This window comes from Mirounga leonina, unplaced genomic scaffold (assembly GCF_011800145.1).
Source record: "Mirounga leonina isolate KUSES-001 unplaced genomic scaffold, KU_Mleo_1.0 Mir_53, whole genome shotgun sequence".
Classification (NCBI taxonomy): Eukaryota; Metazoa; Chordata; class Mammalia; order Carnivora; family Phocidae; genus Mirounga; species Mirounga leonina.
Window position 1 is genome coordinate 27,608,829 of NW_023270807.1, and position 13,586 is coordinate 27,622,414.

Consider the following 13,586-nt stretch of genomic DNA (forward strand, 5'->3'; position numbering starts at 1 on the left):
TGCCCTTGCTTCCCTCCTTTGGCGATATTTCTAGGAAGAAGATGCTGTAGCTGAGGTCGAAGATGTTGCTGCCTGTGTTCTCCTTTAGGATTTTGATGGACTCCTGTCTCACATTGAGGTCTTTCAACCATTTTGAGTCTATTTTTGTGTGTGGTGTAAGGAAATGGTCCAGTATCCTTCTTCTGAATGTGGCTGTCCAATTTTCCCAACACCATTTGTTGAAGACACTGTCGCTTTTCCATTGGACATTCTTTCTTGCTTTGTCGAAAATGAGTTGACCATAGAGTTGAGGGTCCATTTCTGGGCTCTCCACTCTGTTCCATTGATCTATGTGTCTGTTTTTGTGTCAGTACCATACGGTCTTGATGATGACAGCTTTGTAATAGAGCTGGAAGTCCGGAATTGTGATGCCACCAGCTTTGCTTTTCTTTTTCAACATTCCTCTGGCTATGCGGGGTCTTTTCTGGTTCCATACAAATTTTAGGATTATTTGTTCTATTTCTTTGAAAAAAGTGGATGGTATTTTGATAGTGATTGCATTTAATGTGTAGATTGCTGTAGGTAGCATTGACATCTTCACAATATTTGTTCTTCCAATCCATGAGCATGGAACATTTTTCCATTTCTTTGTGTCTTCCTCAATTCCTTTCATGAGTATTTTATAGTTTTCTGAGTACAGATTGTTTGCTTCCTTTGTTCAATTTATTCCTAGCTATCTTATGGTTTTGGGTGCAATTGTAAATGGGATCAACTCCTTAATTTCTCTTTCTTCTGTCTTCTTGTTGGTGTATAGGAATGCCACTGATTCTCTGCATTGATTTTATATCCTGCCACTTTACTGAATTCCTGCATGAGTTCTAGCAGTTTTGGGGTGGAGTCTTTGGGGTTTTCCACATAAAGTATCATATCATCTGCAAAGAGTGAGAGTTTGACTTCTTCTTTACCGATTTGGATGCCTTTTATTTCTTTTTATTGTCTGATTGCTGTGGCTAGGACTTCTAATACTATGTTGAATAGCAGTGGTGATAGTGGACATCCCTGCTGTGTTCCTGATGTTAGGGGAAAAGCTCTCAGTTTTTCCCCATTGAGAATGATACTCACTGTGGGTTTTTTATAGATGGCTTTTATGATATTGAGGTATGTACCCTCTATCCCTATACTCTGAAGACTTTCGATCAAGAAAGGATGCTGTACTTTGTCAAATGCTTTTTCTGCATCTACTGAGAGGATCATATGTTTCTTGTTCTTTCTTTTATTAATGTATTGTATCACATTGATTGATTTGTGGATGTTGAACCAACCTTGCAGCCCAGGGATAAATCCCACTTGGTCGTGGTGAGTAATCCTTTTAATGTACTGTTGGATCCTATTGGCTAGTATTTTGGTGAGAATTTTTGCATCCATGTTCATCAAGGATATTGGTCTATAATTCTCCTTTTTGATGGTAACAGTAACCTTACAGGCAATACAATGGCACTAAATTCATATCTTTCAATAGTTACCCTGAATGTAAATGGGCTAAATGCCCCAATCAAAAGACACAGGATATCAGATTGGACAAAAAAACAAGACTCTTGGATATCCTGTCTGCAAGAGATTCATTTTAGACTCCTTTTCTATTTTTGAGAAAAGATTATGTAGAACTCTTCATTAAATAATTGGTAGAATTCTCCAGTGAAACTCTCTGGGCTTAGAAATTTCTTTTTTTAGGAATCTTTCAATTACAAATTTGTAGAAATTGCTACACATAGTATATGAAGGTGGCTATGTCACTGCATTCTGAGGATATTTATTATGATCATATTGTTTTTCATAATAATTTTACATTGAGAAAAATAGGTATCTTCTTATTTTGTTAACACACCTTTTTTTATTAACAAACTTAGATATTTTATGTCAGTTTATTTTTATTTTCTGCTGGTTTTCTATAAATTTCCTTTATATTTTATTAATGTAGTAGTAAATATTCCCTAATTAATTTATATATACCAAAGATAGAATATTTTGTTTCACTTATAGGACATATTTATTCACTTTTCCTTGTGTCTTTTAATTTATATTTTCTTTTTTTTTAAGATTTTATTTATTTATTTGAGACAGAGACAGAGAGAGCACAAGCAGGGGGAGAGGCAGTGGGAGAGGGAGAAGCAGTCTCCCCACTGAGCTGGTAGCCCGATATGGGGCTTGATGTTGGGCTTGATCCCAGACCTGGAGATCATGACCTGAGCCGAAGGCAGACACTTAACCATCTGAGCCATCCAGGTGCCCCTATATTAATTCTCTCTGACATAAAAATACATTTACTATATATCTAGTTAAATCTATTGTTTTTATGCTACTTTAAAAAGTAACTTATGTTTAGAAAGAGTATAAATTACTAATATGTAAAATAATATGAACACACTTCAAAAACATGCTGACTGAAAGAAGCCAGGCACAAAAGAGTACAAAGCATCCATTTATGTGAAATTCTAGAAAAGGCAAAACTAATCTGTAGTGACTGAAAGCAGATTAGTGGCTACTGGATCTGGGAATAAGTGCAGGCTAGATTGACTAAAAATATCATAAGGAATGTTTTTGGGGTGATAGAAATGTTCTGTATATTGGTTATAGTGCTGCTTACACAAATCTATGGATTTGGCAAAACTGATCCAATTGCAAGTGTTTTGTTGCATGTCAATTGTACTTCAATAAAACTAATTTTTAAAAGATGATAAATAAGGTGCCTGGGTGGCTCAGTTGATTAAGCGTCTGCCTTTGGCTCAGGTCATGATCCCAGGGTCTTGGGATTGCATCCAGCATCAGGATCCCTGCTCAGCGGGGAGCCTGCTTCTCTGTCTCCCTCTTCCTGCCACTCCCCCTACTTGTGCTCTCTCTCTGTGTCAAATAAATAAATAAAATATTTGAAAAAAAAAAGAGGAAAAAATAATCCTACAACAGGTAGAAGTCCTATAAATATAGCATGCATTCTATTTTTAAAATGCTATTTTAGGGGCACCTGGGTGGGTCAGTTGGTTAGGTGTCTGCCTTCGCTCGGGTCATGATCCCGGGGTCCTGGGATTGAGCCCCGCATTGAGCTCCCTGCTTGGTGGGAAGCCTGCTTCTTCCTCTCCCTCTGCCTGCCGCTCTGCCTATATGTGCTCTCTATCTCTCTGTCAAATAAATAAATAAAATCTTTCAAAAAATGCTATTTTACTCTTTAATCCATGGAATTTTATTTAATTTAACTTTTGGGATTAATATACCATTTCTTTTTTTTTTTCCCATATAGGTCAATATCTGATCAAAGTTTATGAATCCTCAATTAATCTATCATGAATATTAGTTTTTACTGTATAGACTATAAATTATATTGATCTATGCCAAAGTGGACTCAAATGTTTATGGTTTCCTTGACATTGAATAAAAGATTTTAGCATACAAAATTTGGACACGGGTGGCTGTGGGTATGTCTTTCTTCAGATTCTTAAGCAACTTCAAGATATGGAAAATATTAATAACTACTTCCTATAGGGGGTATGATAACTCATAGGTACTTTGTTTTTTTTCAATAGCATATAATGCTTTGACATTTCTTACATGTGGAATTTGTGCCATGATAACCACTGTATCTCTACATATAGTTCATACAGACATTAATGAAAATCCACATATTATCTGGAAATATATCTTTCAACAAAATATAGAATAAGAATAAAAATTAAACACTTCCTTCCCCTCTCTTCCTCGGCGCTGCCTGCAGAGGTGGCAGCCATCTGTTACTGGGCATCATGGCTGCCCTCAGACCTCTGGTGAAGCCCAAGATGGTTAAAAAGAGGACCAAGAAGTTCATCCGGCATGAGTTAGACCGCTATGTCAAAATTAAGTGCAAATGGCAGAAACCCAGAGGCATTGACAATAGGGTGCACACAAGATTCAAGGGCCAGATCTTGATGCCCAACGTTGGTTATGGGAGCAACAGGAAAACAAAGCACATGTTGCCCAATGGCTTCCAGAAGTTCCTAGTCCACAACGTCAAGGAGCTTGAAGTGCTGCTGATGTGCAAAAAATCTTACTGTGCAGAGATTGCTCACAGTGTCTCATCCTAGAACTGCAAAGCTGTTGTGGAAAGAGCAGCTCAACTGGCGATCAGAGTCACCAGTCCCAATGCCAGGCAGCCTGCGCAGTGAAGAAAATGAATAGACAGCTTGTTGTGCACGTCCTATTTGTGTTAATAAAACCATAAAACTGCCATCAAAAAAAAAAAGAATAAAAATTAAACAGAACCTAGTTTAATGGAAATATATTTTCTATAAGAGAGAATTCTGAAACCATGTGAACATTAAAATTAATAGCTTATTTTCATTCTGCAGATTAATCAACAAAAGGCATCCTTTGAAAGTACCAACAATGGTGAGGTTGATTTCATAGTGGTTTCCCCATATAAATCATTCTACCATAGGGAATATATTTTTATAACAGAACCTTACTGTTTTAGAAACCTTTCAGTAATGATCATCATGTTAGAAGAAAATTATGTTCCTTAATAAATGAGAATCAATTTTAGGAAGATAAATACATTAAGCCTTCCATTAATTATTTCTAAATCAGTTTTAATAAACAAATGCATGTGAACATGTATTTTTTTTGTTGTTTTTGCAGAAGTTGCTTTATACAACTGATTATTTTTACTTCAGATTTATCATGTGTTATTCCCACATGCTCTATAAATCTTTGAGAGTATTGTGTGCATCTTTCTGGTGAAAAATAAAGTGGTATTCATACATCCTAAGGTGCCAGAGAGAAAAGCTTGGTAGTTTAATCTTTGTAATGTTTTATACTAGGGGGCCATTTTCCTTCATTTCCCCCTCTTCTCTCTCTATCCACTGGTTTAATTATCAATAGACACAATGAAGAGTAGATGCTACATGAGCCGCTCATCCTGAAATAGATTCTGTGAGAATCTGCTTAATAGTTTTACGGTCCTGAGCTACATGTGAATCTTCTTTTAATGACTAGAGAGGTATTTAGAAACTAATTCAGTAAAACAGAATTAAATTCTTAAGTTTCTTATGTAAATGTCTTAAATTTGCCAAACTAATAAAATAATATTTATAGAATCTGAGGATGATCACAACATATGGAAATATGTGTTTTTCTTCAAGATAGTCCTTTTCAGAAAATTAACAACTTTTCTTATGATTATTTGGTATAATGTTTTTAATTTCTGTCCTATTAAGAAAAGCTTTGAGGGACACCTGGGTGGTGCAGTCAGTTAAGTAACCAACTCTTGGTTTCGGCTCAGGTGGTGATCTCAGGTCTGAGATCAAGCTTACATTGGGCTCTGCACTCAGAGCAGAGTCTGCTTAAGATTCTCTCTCCCTCTCACTCTGCTCCTCACACCCTCCTCTCTCTAAAATAAATAATTAAATCTTAAAAAAAAGAAAAAAGAAAAGCTTTAAGTTATAGTGAAAGTGCACTGGGCTCAAGGGTGGAGGACCTGGGCTTTAATTCTCCTGTGATTTCTATCAGTGTGCTTTGTAGAAATCTGTGTTGAAGGCTCCACATTAACATCAATAAAATGACAATGAAGCAGTAGGCCATTGAAAACTACATGTTTTAAGGTCAAAAAGCGTGTCTTTGGAGTCAGGATACAGCATCAGATTGAAATCTTAATCTTTAAAAATTCAATTTCTCATCTATAAAAGTGAAAACAACAAAACTCACTTACCTTATTAGTATAGTGCATGTCATATAGTGAATACATAATAAATCTTAAACTGGATTTTTTCTTCTGTTTTCATCCTTCAAGAAATTTGAGAAATTTATATAAACTTTATTATTGCTGCCTTGGAGAAACACCATTCATAAGAAGCATAGCTTTACATCTCAAGAGAAAAAAGTTCAATTTTATTTTTTAAATGAGATTTGAGATAACCCAAAACCATTCATACAGACCGATTATAGTATGAAAGGTTAATGTATATTTGAATAAGATCTGGTATATTTGTATGTAAAGTTCACAATAAATGTTGGTTTAATAGGCTCACTTCAAGATAGGCAATCTTATAAATCATGATTGAATAAACTTTTCTAAAATTTAAAATGTCTTCAACATTTAATGGCATTAGGGAAATTCATTAAAGACTAAAGATTCTTAAAATATAATACAATATATTTTATCCCTTGTAAGACATCACGGCAGTAACAACTAGTTATGAAATATTTCATTATATTTAATAGTCTTTAATAAAGCACTACTTTAGTTTGAATATTTTCCTTTTTTATTTCTTAATGAATTTGATTTTATATAGTTTTCCCCCTAGAAGATTTCAATACTCTAATGTTTAATTGAGTAGAATATGTAAAAATCTCTATTAGTTTTGCAGAATATATGTATGGACTTTGTCAGCAATGATCACCACATATTTAGATAAATTTGTTTTGGCTAAAATTCGTTCCTGAATTTTATCTTTAATGTTTTGTTTGTTGATATGGTTCAGGTACTTTATTTTGATAGCTAGTATCATCTTTTTCATTCTTAGAACAACATTGACTAGCACAGTATATGAAACAATACAAGTGTTCAATAAATACTTTTTGAAGAATAAATAAGCAAATGATAAAACGATTAGATGAGTGACTAAATCTTTAGAGCTGACAAAAAAAAATAGTTCCATTATCTGTCAACATAAAATTTAAACTACTGGATAAAATTGAATATTCTTTTTGTTTTGTTTTGTTCTTAACCAGTGTGAAATATCTGCATGTTCAGATTCTCTCTCCCTCTACCTGTCCATACAACTGAGAAAGATAAATGGAAACAGTACTTTATCTTTTTGCCTCTGTCCTATTTCTGACCACAAAAACTGTCACTGTGATCTATTAACATTGTGGATTTCTTTCTTCAGTCCAAGTGACAAGATTGCTATTTTTGAAATAAGTTCTATCTTTTTGTTACAGGCACCATGAATGATTAAAGGTTTCAGCACTGGAAATTACTAAACCTTTGTCTAAGAATATAGGTGATCTTAAAGTTGACTTATTACAATAAGAAAGAAAAGTAGAAATTTCACCTCATCTGTCTACTCAAAATGTACAGAGTATGATATGATGGGTATAATGAAAGGCAGGGGTTATTCTTTTTCTACTTTCAGTGGAAATTTCTTTTATGGAACAGAGAAGCGCATTATCCAAAGTCTAACTCTTAAGAAAGAAGAGGATGAATCTAGTGAAGGAGTGTAATTCCTTCAGTCTTGTCATATATGAAATTTCCAAATATATCTGTTTTTCTTTTGCTTTATGTTTCACATAACAAACAAACAAAAAATCACTGTCTTACTAACATATTAATTCTGCTCTTAGTAAACCAAATTGTGCTTTGTTTTGACCATCTTGGGAGAACAGTTAGAGGCCATAGAATTCCCTAAAATATGTACTAAATAATTCAAAAAAAGAACAACATCTTATCACATAATGTGGTAAACAAAATAATTTTAGATTTAACTTTTCAATGGGGAAGCTCAATATTTTAAGATAGCAAATTTAAAATTTCCTTACTGGGGCGCCTGGGTGGCTCAGTTGGCTAACCATCTGCCTTCTGCTCAGGTCATGATCCCAGGGTCCTGGGATCAAGCCCCACATCTTCGGGCTCCCTGCTCAGTGGGGAGCCTGCTTCTCCCTCTCCCTCTGCTGGCCCCCCTGCTTGTGCTTTCTCTTGCTCTCTTACCTGCTCTCTGTCAAATAAATAAATAAAATCTTTAAAAAAATAAAGTAAAATTTCCTTACTGTACTGAAAATGTTGTTACTCTTACTCAAACTCAAGAACAATGTCAAATTGTAATGCTGGTACTAGATAAGCAATGGACATATAATCTGATATTGTTATAGTAGATAACTTAATAATCCTAAATTTTCCTGTGTATAGTCAGGCAGACTCATACCTTTGTACAAAATACCATCCTGAAACATTGAGCTAAACTTGAATATGAGAAATTTGAACTACAGGTTTGCTTTTTTTTTAATATAAGACTATGAATCCCAAATTGCTAAAATGTGATAAACTATACAAAATAATATAAAAAATATGTAAAATTCATTAAAATATTTTTTAACAATAGAATTACTTTTCTAATAAAATATTGTCCAGAAACTCAATATGTAAGACAGATAGTTAGGCTACTATGGTTGAGTAGGAAGTGAGAGGGTTGGAACACCTGTGTGGCTCACTCAGTTAGGCATCTGCCTTCCACCCAGGTCATAATCCCGGAGTCCAGGGATTGAGCCCTGATTGGGCTCCCTGCTCAGCAGAGAGCCTGCTTCTCCTAGTGCTCTCTAATAAATCTTAAAAAAAAAAAACGAAGTGAGAGGGTTGAGTGGAACTGAGGGTTAGCTTCCTTCATCTGCTTGTCCCCAATTGCCCTCTCCCATCTTTAAATCAAGAGACTAATGAAAAACAATTTAAAAGTCATTAGAAAAACCTATTTAAAGTACTATGCATAAATTGTTGCTCTTAAATAGCATCGCTAAACCTGTCTATCAGGTAGTGATAATCATGTGTTAACTCAGGTGACGGATTCCTTTTATTCAAGTATCCATTCTCAGAGCCTTTGCTAGATAATGTATAGTTTAATTTCCAGGGGAAAAAATAAATGTAGGTTTATTTCTACTCTCCTTGAGTATGGACTGGCCTGTGATTTGCTTGACCAATAGAATGTAGGAGAAGTGATATCATGAGACTAGGAAAGGTAGGCCTTAAGCAATCTTGCAGCTGCTATGTTAACACTGTTAGGTGATTTCCCGTTGGTGGCCACAGCACCATGAAAGTGTTTGAAATGAAGGGACCACTTGGAGAGAGAGAGCCCCGCTGTCCTAGCTGAGCCAGGCCTCCAGTCCACCACCCAGCTAAATGCAGTAGCATAAAAGAACCTAGGGAGGGTAGATACTTTCCTGTTTGCACATGACTGAAAGATTTCTTGAGACATAAGCTGGGCAGATGCACAGGGACTTTTAGGTACTGGACCTGTGTGACTATCATAATTAGTGTGACTAAGACAATCAGTATGTCTGTGTTTGTGGGTCCAGACACAGCAGTCAGTATATCCAGAGTATTATTCTTTCTAGAGGGATCAAGGTGTCAAATGACCTATAAAACCAAACAGGCATATATCGGAACTCCTCAGTTTAACCAAACTGTCAACATATCAATAGAATACATTTCTCTGTAAGAAACATGTACTTTGCTTCACACTGGCTTAAATAATAAGAACAATTATTTCACATAAATGTGTACCCAAAGTTAGGACAAGTATCAGGATCAGTGGATCTAGCCATTGAAAAATATTCTAGAAGTCTTTGCTCTTTGTCTCTCCAAACTGCCATCTTGAATACTACCTTCTTTCTGTGGCTGATTGACTTCTGATCATAATACTGAGTGCCAAGAGCAACTGGGGTAAGAACTCTTCATTTACAGAAAGTGGGAATGAATTACTTATGGGGGAAAAAAAACAACAATAAACTATTATGAACCTTTCTAAAAACATCCAGAAAACCTTTTGTCTCATTCAGCCTATTAAGATATGAGTCCATTCCTAATTTGTCACCACCAAAGTGGGCAGAATTGCTCTGATTATTGTACTTTATCAGGGTTAACCTCTGGGTTTTGGATGAAGTCATTTTACCTTGAATTACACAAGTTGTCAAAACAGAATGTGGAGACAGATTCCTGAGGAAGAAGAAGATAAAGAGTATTAGGTGGTAAAATAATATTCATGTTAGTCTATTTGTTATGGTTCTGAAAAGGTCTATAGTGATCTGTATTTGAAGCCTATCAGTCTGTGCAGTGTGGCAAGTCTACAGAGTTCATCATTATGTCTAGATTGCTTAGTCTCTCTGGGTCTGAATTTTTCCCATTATATATTTATTTACTGAGGTATGATTGATATGTCACCTTATATTAGTTTCAGGTGTACAACATTTGATATTTATATATATTGCAAAATGATTATCGCAACAAGTCTAGTTAGCATCTGTCACCATACATAGTTTCAATTGTTTTTCTTGTGATGAAAACTCTTAAGATCTACCCTCTTAGCAACTTGCAAGTATGCAATATAGTATTATTAGTTTAGCACCATGCTGTACATTACACTCCTATAATTTATTATATACTTCTCTCATATATTCTTGAACGCAGATGAAGTCTTATGAGTTGATCCTGAGGGGGATTTAAAGGTGAGAGGAATGTTTTAGAATCATTTTAGAACACAGGCTCCATAACCTAGCATTGTCCTTCTAATTAGGGAACTCAGTCTTTTTAGTGGTTAAATCTCCTAATTCCACCCAATTCAGTTCTGTATCCAGGCTTTCATGGAGTGTTGAGTTGTTCCAGCCATGGATCATGGATTAAACCCACTTTGCCTCTTCGAGCACTAGCAATTTTCATCCTATGCTTCAGGAAATCTGAGTGGCAGGGCTTCTCCCACAAGTGAGCTTCTCCTTGCTTCTAAGCTCCGCCATGTCTTTGTTGCCAAAGGACCCCAGATGTGAAGGTCTACATAGCCATTCTCCCCAACTACACTGGGTTGGGAAAGTGAAGGATATTATAAGGGCTTATTGTAGGCCTTGGAATCAGAATGACTTGAAATGAGTCTTTGTGTCTCCACATACTGGTTCTCTGGCCCTAGGGAAAATGAAATCTCCAAGCCTCAGTTTCCTCATTTGTAAAAATCAAGATAATAATAGTACCTAATTATGATTTTTGTTTGAGGTTTGAATGAGTTCATGCATAAAAAGTCACAGTAAGAACAATGCTTAGCACAGATTAATGACTGGGCACATGCTTATTATTATTGCTCTCCTGCACATTTTGCACTCTCTAGCTCTCTCCCTCTCTCTCACACACACACACACAGGTTATTCATGTGTAGAATATTCAGATATATCTTTCCAAGGTTCAGACTTATATTGTTTCCATGTCATCACTGGTTGTTTATTGATTGGATTGATTGAGTGAAAACCCAACTCAGCTGAATCTGGGGAAACATAATAAAAACCATGATCAGCTGAATCTCAGAGAAACATGGCTAAGTACTTTATATAGAGAGATAACATCACAATTTGCTAAGTCAACTAGATTTGAAACCTCAGAGTAATTGTTTACCACTCCCTCTTCTCCACAACCAATTAATTCCTAAATCCCACAGATTTTCATTCTGTAAACTCTTTCCCATCTGTTCTTTCTCTTTGATTTCCAATTCTATCATCCTAGTGCTGATCTGCATTAACTCTTTCCCAACCAAGTTTATTGCCTTGTCTCCAGTGTTTTCATGCCAATGTATTATACAGATTATCAATAGTGCCATTGCCTTTTTTTATTTGACTTAGCCCTTATGTGGTTGGGATGATATATTTTTAGATAACTAAGGTCAATTTGGCTTGCCAAATTATACTAGTTACTCTTGATATTTCCACTTTAGGAAACTGGGTATGCATGTCTCCACTTTGCTCCCAATTTTATTTTCTGAAGAAGGATTATTAATATAGAGGAAAACAAAATTCTGCTTTCATGCAGAAGTGCAAGTCATGATTTCTCCCAATTTTAGCCCTTTCCAATACAGTAAAAGCTGACACAGCATAACAGAGGTGAGAAAGGATATTATTTGTAAACAGAAGAAAACTGTCACTGGGAAGTTCATCCTAACTCACAGTATCTTTTTGGTTAGGAAGTGATCACTAGTCTTCTGAACTCTCATTACAGTCTCATTTTAATATGTACATATTAACAATAACAAAAATCATAATCCCATTGATTAAAGATGACTTTTTTTTTAAGATTTTATTTATTTACTTGACAGAGAGAGACACGGCGAGACAGGGAACACAAGAACGGGGAGTGGGAGAGGGAGAAGCAGGCTCCCCGCCGAGCAGGGAGCCGGATGCGGGGCTTGATTCCAGGACTCTGGGATCATGACCTGAGCCGAAGGAAGATGCTTAGCAACTGAGCCACCCAGGCGCTCCATTAAAGATGATGACTGTTAATAATTTATAAAATTATTTTTCTGTGAAAATATTAATTAATTAATTAATAATATGCACACACTATTTCTCACATATCAGGTTTTAAGAACATAGCTCCTAGACACCTTTCCAGCCCAAAACATATGTGACTTTTCAGACCCAGCTATAGGCTATTACAGTTGTTTTAGTAGGCAGAAAAACGGCATTCCCCACACTAGACTTGGTAAACAGCCACTGCATTACAGTCTCTGAATCAGGGAGTTGCAGTCAAGGACTCAGGCCTACCCGCAGGTGATGCTCTTGTGCATATACATCTGTATTCTTAGCTCAGAGGACCTCCATTCAGAGGCCATTTGATTGAGGGCCTTCTGTTGAGACTTTCTTTAGGTTCCTCTGCCTTAACTTCTTATTAGGTGGAGTGGGGAGAACCTTGAAGACATCTTTTTCCACATTAACTATTCTACTTTTCATTTCAGTGCATCACCCTCTCCATCTTACCAGCTCCCAAATCTTTTAAACAGTAGAATCCTTTTGCTTAAGGCCCCTCAGCAGTGAGACACACTGCATGCAGTGCCAAGGGGGGGGGATGGAATTGGGGAGTTGGCACTTTTGCCAGTTTAGCTTCTTGTTTATGCTATCACAATAAATGATTAAATTTATTCTTGTGTCAGTATATTATCTGAGGCCTGTGGTGGAGGCTTCTAAGCTTCAGCTTTATTTAGTTTTCCTGGCAGCTGGTACTTCCTTGCTGTTTTTGCTGTTGAGCAAGGCTGTATGATTAGTCCCAGTTAATATGTTATTGTACAAGGTACTTGTATTACTTCCAGGCTTGGCATTTAATTTTCTGTGACTGTTTCTTCCTTTCTCTACTCTTTTTCTGACAAGGAAGAAACACTGTTCTGCATTAGACATAACCAAGAAGTAAACTTATAAAATCACAATTCCAGAGTTCACTTACTCAGCGTAACCTGGCCACCATGTTTAATAAAGTACCTCTGTCCCTGTATCCCTGTTAATTTTAATTATAGGGAGGTATGAAAATAGGATATACAGATGACAGATTCTGATCTCGGCCAATTTATAATAAAAATATACTTTAAAATGACATTCCTTTAATATTGGAAAAATGAAAGATTTTAATATTTTCCGTTTCCGTTTACAATAATTACATAATATACATTATAATATAATATAAATATAAGAAATCTTTCTTTTCAATTACAAATTCCCATTCATAACTGAAAAAGTTAGTTATTTTCATATGCATTGACTTCTAAAATTTTTATGCATACTAAATCAGTTACATGTCATTTATATTGAAAAAATTTTCCCAACCTGTCATTTGACTCAATTTTATTTATCTCAGGCATTTAATGTAAAGGTGGTTTTAATAGTTATACAGCTAAGGGGGCGCCTGAGTGGCTCAGTTGGTTAAGCGACTGCCTTCGGCTCAGGTCATGATCCTGGAGTCCCTGGATCGAGTCCCGCATCGGGCTCCCTGCTCAGCAGGGAGTCTGCTTCTCCCTCTCCCGCTTCCCCCTCTTGTGCTCTTTCTCTCTCTCAAATAAATAAATAAAATCTTTAAAAAA

At 35.9% G+C, this 13,586-nt stretch overlaps 1 pseudogene; it reads left to right on the forward strand.

Moving 5' to 3' along the window:
* The first annotated feature begins 3,731 nt into the window (after window positions 1–3,731).
* On the forward strand, window positions 3,732–4,182 carry LOC118000926 (annotated as a pseudogene).
* Window positions 4,183–13,586: the final 9,404 nt, after the last annotated feature.